Source organism: Pinus tabuliformis, chromosome J (genome assembly GCF_031772625.1).
Source record: "Pinus tabuliformis cultivar Carrire ecotype Pingquan chromosome J, CPIR1, whole genome shotgun sequence".
NCBI classification, from domain to species: domain Eukaryota; kingdom Viridiplantae; phylum Streptophyta; class Pinopsida; order Pinales; family Pinaceae; genus Pinus; species Pinus tabuliformis.
The window spans coordinates 106,493,801-106,516,135 of NC_142295.1; the positions used below are offsets into that span (position 1 = coordinate 106,493,801).

Here is a 22,335-nt window from a genome sequence, read left to right on the forward strand (position 1 = left end):
TTCCATTTTACAAAAAGAACAAAAAGATTTGAGTTTTGTTTTGACTAGTCTTTTGATTCTGCATTAGCTGGTCCTTGGCTTGATTGTGGTCAAGTAAAACAACCTAGAATCATCTTTGTAGGCTTTTGCCTCGTTAGGTTTGCTTTAGAGTAAATTTCTTTTTGATTTGCTTGTGAGTCAAGTTTTCATAGATTTTATAGCTTTTGAGATTGATTTTCGTTAAAATAGATTTATATGCTTTATTAAATAAAAGAAAATACAAAAACATCTCCTTTGAAAAGTTTTGTTTCAAGTAGCTTTGAGAGATTTTGAAAGAAAAAGAATTTTTCGTGCACGTAAGGAGTGGTCATGTTTGTATGCTTGGAAAGATAAAGAGAATTGTTTCTTTGATTGTCTTTACTAAGAAAGTTGTTTTCTATAAAATTTGCATTTTCCAACTCTCTTAGTTAGGAGTTTCATTGAAAGAGAAAAGTAGCGTAAATCATCTTAGGTGCATCTTTGTAGTGGTTTTGAGTCGAGTCTACACACCATTGGTTTCATTTCCGCTACCTTTTGTCTTTAAGAAAAACCATAAAATTAACGCTTAAAGTAAAATCAACTTAGTAACTTTTATTTACTAGGGCTCTGAAACACCAATTTAGATCAGGCTAGTGTCTTGGAGTAGGAGAGTAATTAACTCTCCAAGACAAAAAAACCAAACAAGTAGCTTATCTTGTGATAGAATAAATCCAATTGTCTCATTTGTACTCTGGGAAAGCTCCTCTTAAAGGAGAAGCACGAGCTCGTGTCCGAACCAGTGAGGGGATCAATCCTCCCTCGTTGGGAACGACGCCAGACACGCACGTATTACAAACGGTAAACCTCGGATTAACCATTGTCGAGGAGCCAGGGGTCACTTGTCGGTAAACCTTGGATTATTGTCAAGGAACCGGCAAGGGGATTGAGCTTGATACTCTGCCCTTGCGTGCTGTCGGAGTGTAGACTGTTCCCCCAGGTGCATTTGTTGCGGTTGGTAACCTTAGTGACCATTATCTTTAGGATTCTACCGAGGTGACGGTGGAGGGAAGATCCCACTGTACCTGGAGCAGACGTCGGCTAGACTCACTTGGATTTTCCGGGGGTTCACTTCACTCGAGACGGTTAAAGTGGAGGAACTTGTGCCGGTCTATTCATTAAGCAGGTTGCCGGGGTAACTGTTCCACCCGCCACTTCTGTACTGAATCCGGCGATGTTGGGTTTCATCTCCAACTAGCGTTTTCGGTCTGGAAGGCTACTGTTTGTGCTTGGTTTGACGCCCTAGATTCTTTAGGCGTGTGATTCAAATTTGTTTGGTTCTTTAGCGACTTTAGGTGGTTTGATTTGAGATTTTACTTTGTTTTCGTGTGTAGTAGTTAAAAGTTTTTAGCTGTGGCGGAATTACCGAGACAGTCCCGTAGACTTCGGGGCAAGTCACCTGAGATTGTTACCGGAACTGATTTGTTGAGGAAACTCCGTAGATCACGGGGTGGATCTCCTGAAGACGTCCCGGGTCAGTACGAAGGATTGAAAGTCCTTGTAACTCCTCCTAGTGGCAGTAGAGTAGGTTCACCTGAAGAAGGAGAATCTTCCTTGGTAGTCCATCCAGATTACCAAAGTCTAGAGACAGGTTATAATCCCGAAGCTGTTACAGTTTCTGAGCTTGCTGGTAGTTTTTCGTCTACTAGTGATATAGGCGAAGAACCTGAAATATCTGAACCTGTTACTCCGACTTCTAGTGTTCCAGATTCACCAAGAGTAGAACGAGTTATCACCGAAAATCTTCCTACTGGTCTGATTGCTATTGAAGAACTTGCTCCAGAGGAAGAAATAGGCGTCTCTAACCTTGAAGATCAACTTACTATTGATCTAAGGGAGCGTGAATCTATCTTTTACAGTCCTCCTAGAAGTACTACTTGGTACCTTTCGTTAACCAATTATTTAGACAACTCAGGGTTAGGTTTTTCTACACCTCGTACTCCTTTTCCACCTGGAGGTATTTATACTCCTGTAAATATGTCTGGTCAGTCGTCCGTGTTTACTCAAACTCCTGAATCTTTCTTACACGGCGGTCCTTCTGTTCCCACTGGGTATCAATCACTTTCTGGTACCTTTGCGGGGGCATCTCCTCAACCCATTGATCATGGGTTATTAGCTGGAAACAATGGTAATATACCATTGGGTGTAGGAGACATTTACATGATGTCAGGTTCAGTTCCCGTTTCTCAACCTCAAGGTGGCCAATTACCGCCTGGGGGGCAGCCTCAATTAACGCCTGGGGGGCAACCTCAAGGTACACAAATTGTGTCTGGGGGGCAACCTCAAGGTCAGTATGTACCTATGGTGCAATACATGCCTCAAGGTCAACCCCAGCCTCAATATGTACCCTAGGGTCAACCCCAGTATCAGTATTTACCCCAAGGTTATCAACCTCAAGGTCAATACTCAAGTCAAGGTTATCAACCACCTCAAGGTCAGTCATATGTTCAAGGTATGGGAACTGTACCTTTCAATTATCAATCCTATCCTCAATCCGGTTATGGATCTCAGTATTCTCAACCTGTTACGGGTCAATACCCCGGAATGTTAGTGTGGGATCCATCACAGGGTCAACAGGTGTTGCAGCCAAGTATACAGTTGGTACCTCAAGCTGGACAACCCGTAGTTTCTGGTCCACCCCAGCAACCGCAACCTGTCCAGTCAAATGTTCAAACTTCTGTAACTTCGGTAGTTACTCAGCCGCCAATTGCACCTAGTACTCCATCTCAAACGGCTGCTGCAACTACCGCTACATCTGCCGCACTTACTTCTGGAGTATCGACAGCTCCGGTTTCTACTGTCTCTGCAACCACTCCTCAGACATCTTTACCGTTGTCTGGATCTACGATTCAAACCACGGTCCAGATGCCTACAGGTCAGCCTGGTATAAGTACGGTTGTCACTACTCAACCTCAATTTGTTCAACAACCGTACCAGGGACAGTACCAACATGGGCAAGCTGTCCAACAGCCGGTTTACCAGTATCAACCGTATCCTGGGTACACTTATCAACAACCTCAACAACCCCAGTACGGTCCGGTTAATCCTGGTTTTCCAGGAGGATATAATATCCCTAATGCGATTCCTGTTCCTAGTTATCCTGGATATCCTCCTCCTGGGACTGGTCTTGTGACCCAGAGTTTTAGAGATCCTAACCGGCAATTACCGTTTATCGCAACTTTGGATTTACCAGACTTGACGCGCCTAACGAACGATCCAATTCAATATCTTTCGTTCTGGCCGCCAATGCCAAATAAGTTGCCCAGTGATATACCCAAGTTCGAAGGTAAGTCTGGAGAGGATCCGTCCAATCATGTGATGACTTACCACCTCTGGTGTGCTTCAAATTCTATCTCGGATGATTCGATCCGCTTACGTCTTTTCCAGCGTACACTCATTGGTCTCGCGGCCAAGTGGTACATTGAGTTACCACGGGCCTCTTTTTACAATTTCAGCCAGTTAGCTACCTCGTTCTTAACTCACTTTCAGTTGCCGGTCAGATACGATAACGGCACGGAGTTATTAACTTCACTAAAACAATCGACGTCCACGTATATTTCTGATCACATTCATGAGTGGAGACGTCGAAGAAGGTTAGTGAAAGTTTTTATTCCGGACCAAATCTTAGCTGAATGGTTTGTTAAATCATTATTACCGAAGATTACTGAAGATGTAGCTAAGGCCGGAGTAGTTACTGAGGAGCAAGTCATTGCTCAGGCGCAGTACCTTGACTTAGTTTATACTCAGTCAGGTACGTTACACGAGAAGATCCCAGATCTTCCAAAATCGAATCAAATCGCTGCTGCTCCTTCGGGATCTCATGCCGCTGATGGTATGATTGGTACGGTGAACACAAAGAGCAAGAAGAAATCTTCCAAGAATTCTACTACTCCTATAATCACCTTGCCTGATTCCCCGACAGGAGAGTCTTCTCCTGAACTTTCCGCCGATATTCACGCTGTAGAGTCATCTACGGCCAAATCAAAAAACGGTGGAAAGAAGAAAGGAAAGAAGAAGGCTAAAGCAGACAAGGCTCCGAAGGAGAAAACGGAAAAGTCGGAAACCAATGACGAAAAGCGCAAACCTCGATATCCTTGTCTTATTTGTGAAGAGGATCATTTTACAAGAGATTGCCCTCATCGGGCCGAGGTTGTGAAAATAGTCAAAGGTTCTCCCACTCCTGCTGTGTTAAAAGATCCATTTCCAAAGCAGGAGAGTAAGATGATAGGTTCTTCCTCGACTGCCAGTGAAGAACCCATTTTGATGATGTCTCATGTGAGGATTGCGACTCGGTCGCAAGATTATGGTAGTAAGAATCCTGTTGATGGTAAGGAAGCAGAATCTTCTCATTCTAATCCATCAACCTCAGCTCCTGGTTCCGATCCACTACAGATCGAAAAACCTAACCCGGACTTAGTAATCAAACCGCCCGCCAAGGGTGTACTTCGAAGGTCTGCTTTCAATCCACATGCGAGAGCGGCCCAGAATTACAACATTGTTGAGGACTTAGCTGTTTCACCCTCAGCAATGTCGGCTTTAGAAGTGCTGCAATCATGCCCAGCACAACGAAAATTACTTTTGTCGGCTATCGGAGCTGTTGATGTTCAGGACCCGAATCTGATAATCTTCGATCTAGAAAATAGTACACCGCGTCTACCCCATCAAATGGCTTTCCAAATTCCAGTGATAGTCAAAAACAGGCCTATTCATCGGACTGTGATTGATGAGGGAGCTTCTACGTGTATTATGTCGATTCAATGTTGGAGATCGCTTGGTTCTCCTTCGCTGAACCAATCCCCGACCATCCTTAAGGCCTTTGATGGCCGTGGGTTCCGTCCGTTTGGTATTCTACAGGAATTGCCTATAGGGGTAGAAGGTAAAACCGTTAGTCTGGATGTGGAGGTGGTTGATGCCCCTCTAGACTACAACCTTCTTTTGGGTCGAAGTTGGTCATATGCTATGACAGCGGTCGTTTCATCGGTCTTCAGAGTAATAAAGTTTCCACATAACGGTAAGATCGTGACAATTGATCAGCTGACATACTTTTCATCCGACCCAGCCTCTTCAGAGAGTATCCAGCATGTCGGTAAGACGACAATCCCTTATAGGGACGTTGGCGTAGGTTTAGTTAAAGATTCCGGTTTACTGGGAACTTTTCCTTTCCCTCCAATCAACGCAGACCCTTCATTTGCATCAATTCATATGATTACATCAAACACCATTATTTACGATGATCCTTGGATTGTCCCATCTGAATCTGAGATAGACTCATTCGGTGATGCTATGCCTTTGAGTCCATATGAAATTGCTTATGAAGCCGTCATGTCTTTTACCGACTCGCGTTCAACCCAAATCGACCAAATGAATGTGGTCAGTGAAGAATCACTTTTCACATCAACCTTAGAACGGATAGCGTTTCCCGAAGTCGTGTCATCTGACGAGCAACTTCGCGAAATCCTAAGTGTAGACGATCTACCATGGGAAGATCTCCATCATAGATCTTCGTTTTTACCTGAGGATGATGCTTTTGAAAATGATTTTTCATCTATCTTTACCGCTGAATATGTCAAAGACGCTCAGAATCCAACGAAACATTCTGATTCAGAGTTGAATTTAGGGAATATTTCTCGCACTATTCCCATTGACATTTCAGTGAAGCCCGGAATTGAGGAAAACATTCATATAGGTGCCTCATGTACAGAAGATGAAATTCAAACTTACAAGGCCCTATTCCAAGAATTCCGCGATGTGTTTGCCTGGTCTTACGAGGAAATGCCAGGAATCGACCCTGCCATTGTTGTTCATGAAATAAAGACCTACCCGGACGCTAAACCCGTCCGGCAACGGTTGCGTCAGATTCACCCTCGGAAAGCGGCTGCGATTAAAGCAGAAGTCGAGAAGCTGTTGAAAGCAGGTTTCATTTATCCAATCCCGTTAACGGATTGGGTATCGAATATTGTTCCGGTCAACAAGAAACAAGGAACAATAAGAATCTGTATCGACTATAGGGATATAAATCGAGCTTGTCCAAAAGACAACTATCCTACGCCTTATATCGATCAAATTATTGATGATTGTGCCGGAAGTGAAATGTTTTCCTTTATGGATGGTTTTTCGGGCTATAATCAAATCAATATTCTACCTGCCGATCAACCAAAAACGACATTCATTTGTCCATGGGGGACATTTGCTTATTGCAAATTACCTTTTGGGCTTAAGAATGCCGGAGCCACTTTTCAACGGGCGATGTCTTACGCATTTCATGACATCAAGCACATTGTGCAACCGTACCTCGATGATTTGCCTGCTCATTCTTTACATCGAGCTGATCACCTTGTCCACTTACGAGCAATCTTTATGAGGTGTAGGCATTATCGAATTCGGTTGAATCCCCACAAGTGTGTTTTCTGTATAGAGACGGGTCGATTGCTGGGATTTGTTGTTTCAAAAGCCGGCATTCGCGTCGATCCCTCGAAGGTCGAAGCTATCATCAAATTGCCTCCTCCTTCGAGTTTGCGCCAACTCCAAAGTTTGCAAGGGAAAGCAAACTTTTTACGCCGATTCATTCCAAACTACGCCGAGGTCACTAAAGGTTTTACACGGTTGTTGAAACAGAACGCTCAATTCTTTTGGGACGAGATTGCCCAACAATCTTTTGATGCACTTAAGCACGCGTTGACCCATGCACCGTTGTTGCATCCTCCCAACTACAACCAGGACTACTTCTTATACCTCGCAGCTTCGCATTCCACCATTGGAATGGTGTTAGTTCAAGAAGATGAATTCGGAGCGGAACATGTGATATATTATCTTAGTAGGACATTAAACCCCACTGAGCTAAAATATTCGCATGTGGAGAAATTGGCCCTGGCAGCCGTTCAAGCTGTCCAGCGTTTTCGTCACTACATTCTTCTCCGTAAAACTACAGTTATTTCGGATTGCAACCCTATGATTTATATTTTGACAAAACAACTGCTAGGGGGCAAGTACTCTAAATGGATCGTTATCCTGCAAGAGTTCGACTTGGAGTTTGAGAAGTCCAAGTCTAAGAAATCCTTAGTTTTTGCGGAATTGATGTGTGATTTCCCGCGTGCTGACACAGAAACTGTGGCAGAGGAGTCCATTGCGGACGAATCTTTGTTTCTTATCAGTACTTTAGATCCGTGGTACGGGGATATAATCATCTATCTCCAAACCCAAACCTTTCGGCCTGAAGCTTCAAAGTCGGAACGTCGAAAAATTCGGTTTCAATCCCAGCAATACAGGATTATTGGAGATACACTTTATCGCCGGGGGGCAGACTTAGTTTTTCGACGTTGTTTAACTCACGAAGAGGCTGAGAGGGTTTTGAATGATTGTCACTCTGGAGCATGTGGCGGTCATATGTCTGGGTATGCCACAGCTCAGAAGGTGTTGCGCGCTGGCTATTTCTGGCCGTCCATGTTTAAAGATTGTATCATTGCGGTCCGGAAATGCCACAACTGTCAAGTGTTTGATCGCAAGATGCGCGCACCACCTGCTCCTCTCCATCCTATAATTGCCGTTGGTCCTTTCGCCAAATGGGGTATCGATTTTATTACTTGTAACCCTCACTCGGCCGGGGGGCATGCGTATATCATCCTCGCGGTTGATTATTTTACTAAATGGGCCGAGGCGATGCCTACATTCGACGCAAGCGGCAAAACAGCTGCAGTTTTCGTATTCAATCACATTATAACTAGGTTTGGTGTCCCACAAGCAATCATCACTGACCATGGGAGCCATTTTCGAAACATCATGATGACTGAGCTTACAAGCCAGCTTGGTTTGCGCCACGATAGCTCTACTCCTTATTATCCGCAAGCCAACGGTTTGGTTGAGTCTATCAACAAAGTTCTGGTTATCATGATCCGACGAACCATTGGTATTCATCGGTCGAATTGGCACAACATGTTATTTTCAGCGCTATGGGCATACCGAACTTCAGTGAAAACTTCAACAGGGTTCACTCCTTTCCAGCTAGTTTATGGCTTGGAAGCTGTGTTACCCATTGAATGCGAAATCCCATCACTTCAAATGGCTGTCGAATTACTTCCAGCTACTTCCGAAGAGGAGAAACGTTTATTATACTTAGCTCAATTAGATGAGACTCGACGTGACGCTGCATTGGCAATCGAGACTCACGCGAAGCGAATGAAAGCTCAGTATGATAGAAATGTGACCCCTCGAAGTTTTTCGGAGGGAGACCTAGTGCTATTATATGATCAAGCTAACGATAAGCTAGGTGCTGGAAAATTCGTTCCTATGTGGCATGGACCCTACATTGTAAAGCGAAAGCTAGCAAAAGGGGCCTATGAGCTGGTAGATTTTGATGGGGACTCTTTGGGTAAACCCAGAAATGGACTTTACCTAAAGAGGTATTATGCTTAAATGGTGGGTATGGAGATTTTTAGTTAGGTTAGGTTTTCTTTCTAGCCAGTATGTTTGTTAAGTTTAGATAGTGTGCTTAGCTTAGGAAGTGTGTTTTTCGTCGTTATTCTGGCTTATCTTGGTTTTACTCTTGATATTGCAGATGTCGACGCCTCTCCAAACGTACATTGGATTTGCCGATGGTGCTTGTCGTAGTACACGGAATATCTCTTCCGCAGCTTGGGTTATCTATTCGCCCTCTGACGAGTTAGTTTCTATGCATGGGGTGAGCCTCGGTCAAACGACGAACAACATTGCAGAATACAGTGCAGTGGTTGAATTATTGTCTGAATCTATTTCATTTGGAATTCGACGTTTGATAGTGAGGTTAGATTCTGAACTCGTTGTATTACAGCTTAATAGAGTATATGCCATTAGAAATCCTGTGTTATTAAGGTTGTTTTTGAGAGTGCGTCTCTTGGAACGTGAATTTGATTACATTGAATATCAGCATATTCCAAGGTCTTTAAATACATTAGCAGATGCAATTGCTTCTCGAATGTTGGACAGACATTTGCGATAATCATGCAAGTAAATTTAAAAAACATTTCATCACATATGTTAAACAAAATGAGCCGGTAATAATGATATATATATATAGATAGGAGTGTGTCAAAAATATACATCGTCTTCGATCATAGGTTGAAAAACACCTTATGATCGGCAAAAATGATAAGTACAAAAAACCAAAATGTCATATGTGTCTACAAAAGTGACTAGTCAATCACTGGTGGTGCTCTCTATACGAGACCACTGCCCGCGCTACCCTACACAAGAACCTCCTAAAAGGTCCTGGGACTGCAACCACATAGCGCTGAAGTCGAATGGGAATGTCATCTATGGTGGTCTCTGGTATATCCGCCGTCAGACGCTCTAGATCCTGTTCCAGCTCGGCTAAGGTCTCTGCGGCCGCATCCTGTGGGGCTGGTGCTGGTACAGCTGGTACTCTCCTCTCAAAAGCCCGGAGGTTGGCTGGACGCCGTGGACCTACATCTGCATTTTGAAAATTTGTGCTGTCAGTTTTGAGGCGATATATAAAAACAAAAAAAATATATACATAATTTGAAAACTCGTGAAAAATGAAATACCTCTGTCGTCCCACTGTTCTCCCTGTGGAAGAACCATGTCCGGATCATTCCGAAAATCCATTCCGGCATAAGGAAAGTCCTGAATAGCAAAGACCTGGCTCTCTAGCCAGTGAAAGTAACCATCAGGAAATCGAACAACTGCTACGCCCTCATCAGGATGCCGGGCCATTACCGCAACCCATCTCGTCAACTTAGGCTCCCGAGGCGCCCCAACTGGAACTGTAAGATGCTGGGGGACCAGCATTGGAACTCTCTCTAGGGCAAAGCTCACGACTATAGGCCCATATCCAAAGGTCTTCAGTTGTCCTCTTTTTGCCCTGGTTAGTTGGCCCTTCAAATTAGCCAACACAGCATCACACCAGTTGAAAATGGTGCCATGGAAACAGTCTATAGCCATCCGCATTTGGGACCCGATGGCTTGGTGCAAAGCGGCCGCGCCGCAAAGTCTGGTAACAGTAAAGGCTATCACCATAAGTTCAGGTCGTGATATGTACTTGATTTCTATCCCCTTCTCATGGTTTTGGTTGTTGCACCACTCTAGCCGGAGACTAGCAAGGGATTGGCCACCCGGCCTAGTCCCGAATAGAGAAAGTTGCTCACCCCTGTTAGGCAAGCCAGTGAGAAAATATATGTCGGAGGGCTCTATCTCGAGCTGGTGCTCTCCGATGTAGAAACATTGCTCCTGAATGTTCCACCTTTCAACCAGCCACTCAAGAAAAGGCACTTGGCCCCTCATGCCAGGTATGGCCCAGTATTTGTACAGTCCGCATGCTTTTAATGCATCAATGGAAGGTTGATGACCTATTGCGGCCAAATCAACGTCCTCGTGCTCTCTTTCACGCCAATCAAGCATGGTGTGCTCCCTGCGCATCATAAAACATCAGTTAGGATCCATAAAATTTAAAAATTTTGGTCTATTTTGGAGATATGAGGGTTTCAATTTGTGTTTTGCGGGGTACGCACCCTGGCCTTTAGGGACAGAGCATCCGGACGCAGCTTCCCTTAAGGCCGGATGCGTACACCCCGTAATTTTCCCATTGGGAAAATATCGGGGTACGCAGGTCAGCAGTGACAGAGCATCCGGACGCAGCTTCCCTTAAGGCCGGATGCGTACACCCCGTAATTTTCCCATTGGGAAAATATCGGGGTACGCAGGTCAGCAGTGCATGACCTGCGTACCCCGAAGTGCGCATCTTGAAACCCCAAGACCCCCAAAAAATCAAATAAAAGCTTAAAAATGAATTCTAAATGGATGGAAATCAAGAGAGGGATGTTGTAGAATACCTGGTGAAACGGCGTTCGATTATGACGGTCGGATTCTCCGCAATCTCCACGGGAAGTTTCTTGTCAAAAGCCCTTTTCTCAACCTCAACAGTAAAATGGTAAAAATGACATGGTAAAAAGTCTTTTTATAGGTTTTTTGGATGAATGAATGCTAAGTTTGTTTATTTTTCACCATGAAAGGACATTTTTCAATGTATTTCTACCCATCTTAAACAGGTATGAGTAATGTGTTGTTTCTGTGCAGGACAAACGGACTTTAGGGTAAATTATCATTTTTCACGTCAGAGTCATCTTTTAAGCTCTTTTCTGACTCCTAAAACATGAAAAGATTGCCGAGCGTTTCTTTTACACTCGTTAAAACGGAATTAAAAGACGGTCCCCTTATAGCTCTTTTCTGACCGTAAAAATAGGAAAAGATTGCCGGGTTTTTGTCGTTTTAAACTCGATATGGAAATAAAACGACGTGTCCTTGATCGCTTTTTACTTTTCAAGTCAGAGACACTAATCATGAAAGTACTCCTTGGTCGCAAGATCAAGCGGTTCTCCCGAGTATTATTTTATACTTTTTCGGGCTTGGGGGACACAAATTTACGAAAAAGTTCAACCTGGAGTCTTCTTAAGTTTTTCAAACTCTCTAAAATTGAAAAACGCCGAGTTTCTCCTATACTGGGCTCGTTAAAATTTTACAGTAAAGGACCTATTCAATTACAAACAGGAATGAACCACTCCTTCCTAGGGTTCGAATCAAAACTAGGTTGGACTCGTCCGAAGGATGAGCTTATAATCAAGCATATGTTATCCTCCTCAAGCTTGTTAAAAATAAAGAGGTACTTGCCAGAAATGGTGGGGGAAAAGAGAGAAGAATGAGCCTATTTGTTATCTTTTGTCTCAGAAGAAACTTTATTACCACTCTTGGACACGACACTTTTCATTCACCTGGGTTGGGAAATCCTTTGCCTCACAGTTGATCAAACCACTTTGAAAGTCTTCAGTCGGGTTCCAAGGATTAACTTTGAGTCATTCGTCACCAAGCCATCTGTTGTGTCGTTATGTGTTCAAGAGTTCTGCAAGCAAAACTTTCATCTGCAAAATACTTGTCATCCATTTGACCATCCCTGAGTCAGTTCTTACAGCAACATTTCTTCAACTTGAACAATGATTTCGTGTTGTGGGCTTTGCCCTGCAACGGGTCGCTTTCTATCGACATCAGCACATTATCTAGAGAGATGACTTAGAAATCGTCAGTACCTTGAAGTCTGCATGCATCAATGGCAGGTTTCTCGCCTTTGACGTCAGTTTACATCATTGACTTTCAATCGAAGGATTCCGTGAAATGTTCGACATCAACTCATTCATTCACATCTCATGGATTGTACTGGGTACTTTGAGAACCATTGACATTACTGGTGGTCTCTCTCACACTTGTTAACAGTTTACATCATCGACTGGTAATCAAGTGGTTTCTACCATGTTCGACATCAACTCATTTATTCGCATGGTTAGAATCGTACCAATTCGGGAGGTAGAAATGAAGACCCTGGATCTAGTTTCCACCATCCAGGCTGCAAGGAGTTTTGTATTCATTATCTAAGTAGACTAATCATAAACAGATGGTTGCGCCCATACTGTGTCTACAAAAGTATATGATTATGATGTACTGCAAGATCATTCCTGTATCAGAGTAGTTAGTCTGTTAGTTAAAGTTTTGATCTGAGTATGGGAATGCCTACCTCAACGATGATATAATCTTATACATGTATTTTGTGTTGAAAATTGCAGGTTCTGACCAGGCTCTCCACGAGATAATCCTTGAAATGATAAAGCGCTTCACCCTTCCTAGATAATACAAAACCCTAATCTACTACAGGCTTCGCACTTTAGGGGGCAATCTATTACATTAAAAAATGTCACCATGGCTATTTACAGTTAGTATGGCTCCATCAACAGTCATGCTATCCTCCTGGGCAAGTCTCATGCCTCTGCTCTCCATGTCAAACTTCAAGAAAGAGAGAAAGTCTCTGTAAATATGTTTATCTCTGGGTACGCAGATTCTCTCGGCCTTACCTGCGGGTACGCACCTAATGTTCGCAAAAGCTGCATACTTGTACGCTCTGTATGTAAAGGGGCAGGTGCGTACCCCTGTAAAGGTCAAAATGCGCAAGTTTCATCTTTAAAAAGTTACTTGTGGTCATTTCTAGAGGTTTCTAGAAGTATGTTTGACGTGTATGAAGCACCTCCAGATGGTTCATGTACCCCTACCAAAGAGGAACTTATCCCATCAATAAGGGAGCTATCCCATCCAAAGAGGGGATTATCCCATTGATGGTGGACCTGATTAACTTCCTCTTGAGCACTATAAATACAGGCATTGGGCCAGAAGGAGGGGAGGTTGGAAGCTAAACATTTCTAAGGGTAGATGCTGCTGGAATTAGGACTCCCATTTAGAAGCTTGTGAGGAGAGATTACCATCTTTTCTTGTTCTATTTGGAAGTGGGTGAGCTTTGTCAAAGTAAAGGAGAACTCTTGATGGACCCTGGGAGGAACTTGCACAACACCAAGGCTCAGGTTGTAATTGTTCCTTTTGTTTCCTATTAATGCAAATGAGTCCATTATTCTCAATAACTTGTTATTTATGAGTTGTTTCATGTACTCCTTGGTCTATGTGTTAAATATGTTTTATTTTATGAGATTATCAAGTGCTATTTAATCGTTTGATTGTTAGTGAATGCAGGCTTCGAAGTGAAGGAGGAGCTCATCCGGATCGACGAGGCTGGACTGCTACAACAGCGTTGGACTACAGGTAGGATCTAAACACTTGATTTCTCGTATAGTAAATGCATGTTTAGAGAAGGATCGCTCTTGTTTGTCTTGTTTGTCACTAGAGAGTCTTAGGCTCCTAGGGAGGTTGGTTGTGTCTGCACTATCGACTCTTTCCGCCTGACAAAAGGAAGGGCACTACAAAAGGGACTGTAAATCTAAAGCTCATGACAAAGGAAAGGGATCTGATGAGGCTCCTTTTGTAGAGGTGAAAACCACCTCAGATGAAGGTGGGGATGTGTACTTGGCTTCTTCAAGTACACATGTAGATCATGAGGCATGGTTGATTGACTCAGGTGCATCCTTTCACTTCACTCCCAATAGAGAGTGGTTCTCCGAGTATGAGAAATGTGATGGTGGTGATGTCTTCTTGGGGGATGACAGGAAGGCTAGAATCATTGGTCGTGGAAAAGTAAAGTTGAAGTTGCAAGGTGGAAGGGTTAGAACACTTCCATGTGTTCTACATATTCCTGCATTAGCCAGAAATCTGATTTCTATTAGCAAGTTGGATGATGCAGGTGTAAAAACAGTGTTTGAGAAGGATACCTACAAGATGGTTCGGGGAGCATCGGCATTGATGCGAGGAGTTTAGATTGGAACTCTGTACAAGCTGCAAGGTATCACTGTTATTGATGGGTGCAATAGTTCTGTGGTTCTTGATAGTGGAGCAGAAAATCTGGTGGTCTCTAGAGAGAAGACCATGTTGTGGCATCAAAGGCTTGGACATATTAGAGAAAAGGCCTTCGAATACTTCATGGTAAAGGTATGGTAGAAGGTATGAGTAATAGCTCTCTAGATTTTGATTTCTGTGAAAATTGTGTATATGGGAAGCAGAATCGGGTGAGTTTCTCCTCTAGTAGTAAGAGGGTGAAACAAATATTAGAACTTGTGCACAGTGATGTGTTTAGACCTGTGAAGGTTCCATCACTGGGTAATTCTGTGTACTATGTATCATTTGTATATGACTTCTCAAGGAATACATGGATATATTTCCTTAAGAAGAAATCTGAAGTCTTTGACAGGTTTAAAGAATTTAAGGCTCTGGTGGAAAACCAGACAGAGAAGAAGATAAAGATGCTGAGGACAGATAATGGTGGAGAGTTTTGCAGTAAGGAATTTGAAGAATTCTATAAGAAGTGTGGTATAGCATAGTAGAAGACTACTCCATATACACCTCAACAAAATGGAGTTGCAGAAAGAATGAATAAGACGTTGATGGAAAGGGCAAGAAGCATGCTCAGTGGTGTCGGGTTAGGACAAGAATTCTGGGCAGAAACGGTGGATACTGCATGTTACCTGGTCAACAGGTCACCTTCATTAGCGTTGGATGATAAGACTCCACAAGAGGTATGGACTGGTAAGAAACCCTCTCTTTCACATCTGAGGGTATTTGGATGTGATGCATATGTACATGTTCCAAAGGAGAAATGAACCAAGTTGGATAGTAAATCTGAAAAGTGCACCAAGGATGTGGTATAAGAAATTTGATACATTTATATAGGGACTTGGCTTCACCAGAAGTAAAGCAGATCACTGTGTGTATTTTAAATTAATTGGTGACTGTGTTATTTATCTGGTCTTGTATGTGGATGATATGTTGCTGGTTGGAAATGACAAAGAAATTATCCAGGATTTGAAGACCCAATTGTCCTCCAAATTCGACATGAAATATCTTGGTGCTGCAAACTATATTTTGGGCATGGAAATTAAAAGAGATTGGACAAAGAGGAAGCTCTGGTTAAACCAAAGGAAGTATGTCGAGACAATACTACAGAGGTTTAATATGCAGGATAGTAAACCGGTGAAGGTTCCTATTCCTGTAGGTGTGAGGTTATCTACTAAACAATGTCCCAGGGCACAAGAAGAGGAAGTAAACATGTCCCATGTTCCATATGCAAGTGTAGTCGGTAGCCTGATGCATGCAATGGTCTGTACTAGATCAGACATTGCACATGCAGTGGGAGTATTGAGCAGGTTTATGTCAAAACTAGGAAAGGAGCATTGGACAGCAGTGAAGCAGGTTTTCAGGTATTTGCGTGGCACTAGTGATTATGGTTTGTGCTACCAAGGAAGACCAGGATTGGACAAAAATTTGGATATTCGTGGCTTTGTTGATGCAGACTGGGATGGAGATTTGGATCAGAGAAGATCTACAAGTGGGTATGTGTTTAACCTATTTGGAGGTGCAGTCAGTTGAATGAGTAAGAAACAATCTGCAGTGGCACTATCAAATACAGAGGCAGAATAGATGGTAGCCACTCATGCAAGCAAGGAAGCAGTTTGGTTGTAGAGATTGTGTTCAAGTATGGGGTTAGTACAGTGAGCTATAAGGATAGACTGTGACAACCAAAGTGCAATTTTCTTGGCAAAGAACCCTGCATATCATTCAAAGACAAAGCACATTGATGTTTAGTATCACTTTGTGAGGGATATGATAGAAGACAAAAAGGTGTTGCTGGTAAAGGTGGACACTTTGAAGAATATTGTAGATGCATTGACAAGATCTATGAGCTCTGAGAAGTTCTCTTGGTGTAGAGAGATAATGGGAATTTCAGGGTTGGGAAAATGACTAAGCTCTCTTGTGGCCCCGTATGGAAAGAAAACAACAAGTGGGAGAATGTTGGGTTGTGTTATATTCTTTCCACGTAGTTAACAGGGGGTTTGAAGGGGACCCCTAACCCCACTTTATGGGGTCCGAGGCAGCACCCCAGAAAATTTTGGTTTTGGACCCTATGTTAGGTTGGGCAGACCCACCTATGGTTTTGTGCATGATTTTCGCACATGTGCTTTGGACGTGATGGTTTTCGGTACATGGTATTGGATGCTTCGGCATGTATAATTATGTATTGTAACATTGAAAGGAACATAATGAAAAATCAAGCTAGTAGTCCCAGTTTTGGGATCCAGGGAAAAATCTTTGTGTATATGTGTTTTATGTGTTATGATCTCACATTGTTTATTTTCTATGTTTTAGAATTTTTATGCAAGTAATTTCTATACGGGGTTAAAACCTACAATTTGAACAAAAGGAACAAAAGGAATCTGGAGCAAGGAAGCAAGATCACCATCAAGTGGATTAGCATTATAAGAGGTAGGCCCTCTTATTTGATTCTAATCTAAGGAAATTTACATTAGATTGTCTTGTTTGTGGCTAGACCCAATCTCTTGGGCTAGAGGGATTATCTTTGTCCGTAGAGAGGATACTCCTACTCCAAAAATTGGCAACTCTGCTAGGGACCCATCCCTCTCTTTGGATTGTTTTTCATTTCATGATTTGTGACAACTTTTCTTGTTTCACTCTTTCTCTTTGGTAATCTATACTTCAAGTCATCTGCTGCTTTGATTCTTGAATTTAGAGTGACAGATCTGGTTCTGGTTTGTGAAAAAATTTATTTTTTCTAAGAATCCCTTGATTGATATGTTAATTTGCTGACAGTCCCGCTGACCAGCACAAGTTCCTCTTCAACAGTCACACCACAGCCCTTTTTGGCGCATGCTGAGAGTTACACAATTGCATTGATGCCTGTAGGTTTAAATCAGGGTTTCCCCTAAATCATTGCCAATGTGTCTTGTCCTCATAGGTTCTGATTCTCGGCCTATTTGCATGTATTCTCCCTGGCTAGAATGCTTTGTTAGCTTGATTTGTTTTCTTGATTGGTTTGAGATTTCCATACTTGATTTTTTGATTTTTTGGATGGTTTGTGTCCCTAGGGCATCTAGGTCATTGTCCATTCATTTGTTTGTCTGCTCATCAAGTCAAGTTGTTGGTTTGTTGCTTCATGCATTTCATTTTTTGGTCCTTGCATCTATCTTGCTTTGGTTTCAATTGAACAAATGAAAAAATTTCGTTTACTCTTCTCTTTTTGAACATCTCTTTTCCAAAAATAGATCACATTGCTCAATTTGTTTCGGTTGAATCTTTGCATTTGATTTGAAAGGAGTTCTTCTTGTCATGCTTTGCATTTGATTTGTGTTTGGGTGTTTGGAAATATTCATTGAAATGTTTATGTGAAAGATTCATTTTAACATTCCATTGAATAAAATACATCATTCTAGTTTGATTAATTAATATGTTGCATTGATTGGCATCATTGAAAGCTAGAATCGCATCATCATGAGCATATGAAATCAAATGAACTTCTTTTACTATTAAAAGGACTAGTTGAAGTGCATCTGATAAGAAGAGTAGGAAGTGGAAAGGATTTTCATTATTTTGTTTTGAAAAGCGAAGTAGTGAAGAGTCATCTTATTATCGATTTCTTGTTTGCTTCATTGATTGTTTTCCCTTCTCTCAATTAGTGTAAGCATTCATCGAATTGAAAGGGTTTTGTCTCATATAGCTGCACATAAGAGTTTTTTAGGTGACATCAATAGGGCCTAAAAACTAAGACTTAATTTCAAGATAAACTTCTAAAATATATTCAATTAACCTAAGCTGCATTTGAAACTAAATGTTCACATTTAGTGGTCTAGGCTAGAAATGTGTTCTGGCGTATTTAAACCTAGCAGTTGTCGTTCACTTTGGCATTAGACAATGCTAGTATGAACTTGTGCTCCCTGTATCGTCGTGTATATGAAGGGAGACCCCACTAGGTTTACAATCCTTTATCCATAGGAATACGAGTATGTCACCTTGTAAACATGATAAACCGAACATAGCATTCAAGGAGATTGTCTGCCCATACTTCTCGGTTCGCCGAGAGGTATTCTACAATTCATGGTTACCTAGTAATCCCTTTTTCCTAGATTATCCTGAGAAGTCATTTTGGTCTTTTTGACTCTTTAAATTTAAAATATCATCGAGCACTTGTCCTTTTGAGCTCATTCAAACCGAAAGAGACTAGAGTCATCTTTGCCTTTTTCTTGACTCTTAAAACATGAAAAGGCATCAGTGTGTTTCAACATCTTAAATTTTCTTTTCCCACGATCACATCACATTCCTGATAGTCGTATTCTGGACCACAACATGAGTATATCCCTAATATATTTTTAAATCCTTGAAATTAATATCTCTTCTCTTTTGTTTGAGACAAAGTCATCGTGGTTGAACCATTAGGTTTGCCTTGTTTCTTTTCCTCTCCTCCATCTGGAAGGTCATCCAGAGAAACTTTCCCTGAACTTCCGCAGTCACTTGAGGATCAAGGTGTTGAACTTGGAATTGTTCTAAGTATTCAACCTTTGTCTTCTCATCCACCTCTATTAGATATTGGGGCACCTTACGAATCTGGCCTGGAATCCCCTGATAATCCTATCCATACTCCTGAGAGTCCTTATACTTTTGATAGTCCATGAGGACTGGTTATAGACCCTTTTGTGGTATCTCCACAGCATCCTTATAGTCCATACGATCAGCATGGTGTTCTGTTGGAGTTGTCTGCACATTCATCTTCGGCTCGTCGCTGATTATTTCCTATGGAGTCATAAGTAGAAATTCCAGTCTCCTCTCCGAGTCAATTGGAAGTTTCTATCACTCACACTCCTCAAGTGGGTGATGAGCAGCCATATGAGTTCCCTCCAGAAGGTTTCTCTTATACAGGAGCCATCCCGTCTAGCATCTATCCTTAGTTTAGTGAGCCTTTATTGGCACATGGTTATACCTCTCTAGCTTAGTTGGTTTTGGGCACTCCCAATGCCTCATCATTGTATTAGAATCCTATCTGGTCTTCCGACACCATGCCTACATCAGGTTCATTCATCCAGAACAAGACCTCTTGACCGATTGTACGAACTGCAATTACTTTAGTTTCGGTTCAACCTACCATTTTGTCTCCGCTTGTTTCGTCATTTCAACCAACTCTTCTGGTTCAACCGACAGTCTCGGTAAGTAAGGTCTCAATAAGTTCTTCTACCCCTCCAGTGAGTGGATAGACTATGCCACTACCTGGGGTGCAAGATCCGAATATCTCTATGATGTCAGGCCAAACCAATGTGAGTGGATCACAAACTCACGTGGTTGGAATGAATCAACCTTTCTACAGTGTTATTCCTAACCCTGTCGATCCATCTGGGTTAGCTAACGTCTAATACCAGCAGCTATACGTGGTTGATGGTCCATTCTGACCGTCTTATGTTCCATATGGTTCACAAGCCTTGGTCACCCCACCTTACATTCCTCAAGCTAGGCCTTATGTTTAGCCTGGCCAATCTGTTGTGTCTGGTGGGTGTGGCCAGATTCAATTCGGGAACTACCTAGGAACTATCCAGCTACCTTTGCAGCAACAAGGGAAAGCATTGCAGCTGTTATCACAAAACCAGTACTAGGGACTGCAACCAAGCAAGGTCTCATGTAACTGTTTCAGACCAAACTTTAGATTAGGAATTAGCCTTCCTAATCAGAGAGGGCTCTCTCACAACTCTTAATAAAATCCTTCAAACACTAGATGGCTAACTCTTTATTCACTTATGAAAGCATAACCGGTTGGAAACACATCAAACTAGCTCTCATTGGGCTATGGAGTCTATAATATCAAGTAAACAAGGAAAACACAGTGACCTCATGGAAATCAAGGCTCTAAGCATTACATGTCAAACATATTCCACCAACACATAGCTTGCTGTATACACAGGAAGTCAGAGCATATAATTATGAATTCTGAGTGATTGCATACAACAAAACCATAAAATAACATAAAGTATAACACATCATCACTACATTTGATCATGACAATCCTTCGAGAATCTTGAGAAGAGAATAACTCTGTTTTACTATTACTGTCAAAAAAGGTCTTACAATGGCCCAAAACAACACTGTTTTTCTATTAAGTATCCAACCCTTTCTACATCTAACCTTGGCCCATATATAGGCAAGCAAAACTAAAACACCTCGAGCTTCCTCCTCCAGCATGAGGGGAGCCTCGAAGGTGGCTATTAACTATTCCTACATGCTACTAACTAATGCATTAATTACAAACATGCTGAACTATAATTACACACAATCCTAATAAAACTAAAATACTAATTTCATTCTCCTCGTATACTTGATACTTTCTTGAATGCTTTGGCAGCTGTCCTCCTTCAATTAATCTGATATGGCTGAGTTACGGATGCAATGAACGCTGACTTGGGATGCTTGAAAGCGCTGATGGCTCATTTAATGACCAGAAAGTGTGCTCCTATTATAATGGTCTATGTCTCCCAACCTTCTCCGAAAGTGTAGCAACATGTTCCCAAATCATTTAACAACCCCAGGCATGAAGTACTACCATGTTTTTGAATGTACTGTAGGTGGCATAGACAGATGTCTCTCTTTCACAAGTCCTGCTCACAGTATTACACTAGCTGCTCTGTGCTTTTTTAAAATCATCACCTACAGCAGTTTCGTAGCGCGCTACGAAACTGCTGTGTGATTTAAAAACACAGTCCCCCTCACTGGTTTTCTGCTAACACTGTGCTACATTTATTAATGATCTTCCTCATTCCAACAAATGAACAACAATTTGCAAATAATCCTGTTTAGCTGCCAGGCTTCAATGTCAATAGCTTTTCCTAAAAACAAACTCAAACAGCATGCTCGGATTCCTCTGCTTTCTGGAGATACTTTTAGGCCTGCCGAAAGGTTCTTGTAAAACTTATGAAATTCCAAGGTATCACCTCCAGCCTTGCGGACTTCAACCATAAAAAGAGAAGAAGCTACTTCAAATACCTCTGTAGCTACATTCAAATGACCCTTTCTTCCAGTCTTTGAACCTTGCATCTTCATCTTGTAATTTCTCTTTTGCACATTGAATCCAAGAGGCTTTGCAGCTTCCTCAATTTTTGATACTATCTCGTTTGCAGGGCGTTTAGATGCAAACCTCGTTTCTTGCTTAACCATACCCATGTCCATTTCAAAGAGATTGCCAAGATTGAGACCCTGGAACATGGAGATAAGTTCAAATGCATTCATCACCTCTGGTTTTGTTTCCCTTTTTTTCTGTAACAAGATGTTCTTCTGAACCATTGAAAACAGCATCAACATCATCCAGATTTACATCTTCTTCTTCATTAAACTTGGGTGGCTTATAACCTTTCTTGAACCATTCATTGTCTAAAATCTCAGGTACTGTAATTCGTGTCTTAGGGTTTGGGTCCAAAATCCTTGTAATTAATTTCTTTGCACCAGAAGAAAACCATGAAGGGCATGTAAAATCTGATTTATATATCTTTTTATACAATGTCATAAGGTTTGGATCATCAAAAGGCAAGTAACCTGCTATTAAAACAAATAGGATGACACCACATGACCACAAGTCTGCAGTTGCCCCATCGTAACCTTTATCATTGATGACCTCACGAGCAACATAATTGGGTGTTCCACAAGTAGTGTGAAGCAAACCGTCATCCCTGACTTGTTGAGACAGTGCACTTAGGCCAAAATCTGATACTTTAAGATTTCCATATGTATCCAGAAGCAAATTTTCTGGCTTCAAGTCCCTATAGTAGACACCCCTACTATGGCAGTAATCAACAGCATTAATAAGCTGCTGGAAGTATCTCCTTGCTTCATCTTCCTTCAACCTTACATGGTTAACTATTTTGTCAAAGAGCTCGCCTCCAGATATAAACTCAAGTATAATGTAAATTCTTGTCTTACTGGCCATAACCTCATACAGCTGGACAACATTTGGATGCTTAATCAACTTCATGGTTGATATTTCCCGTTTTA

General features: G+C 42.0%; 1 pseudogene; it reads right to left on the minus strand.

The window, feature by feature from the left end:
* LOC149225756 (CBL-interacting protein kinase 23 pseudogene) overlaps nt 1-22,333 on the minus strand; it is a 42,871-nt pseudogene extending 20,538 nt beyond the window's left edge.
* Nucleotides 22,334-22,335: the final 2 nt, after the last annotated feature.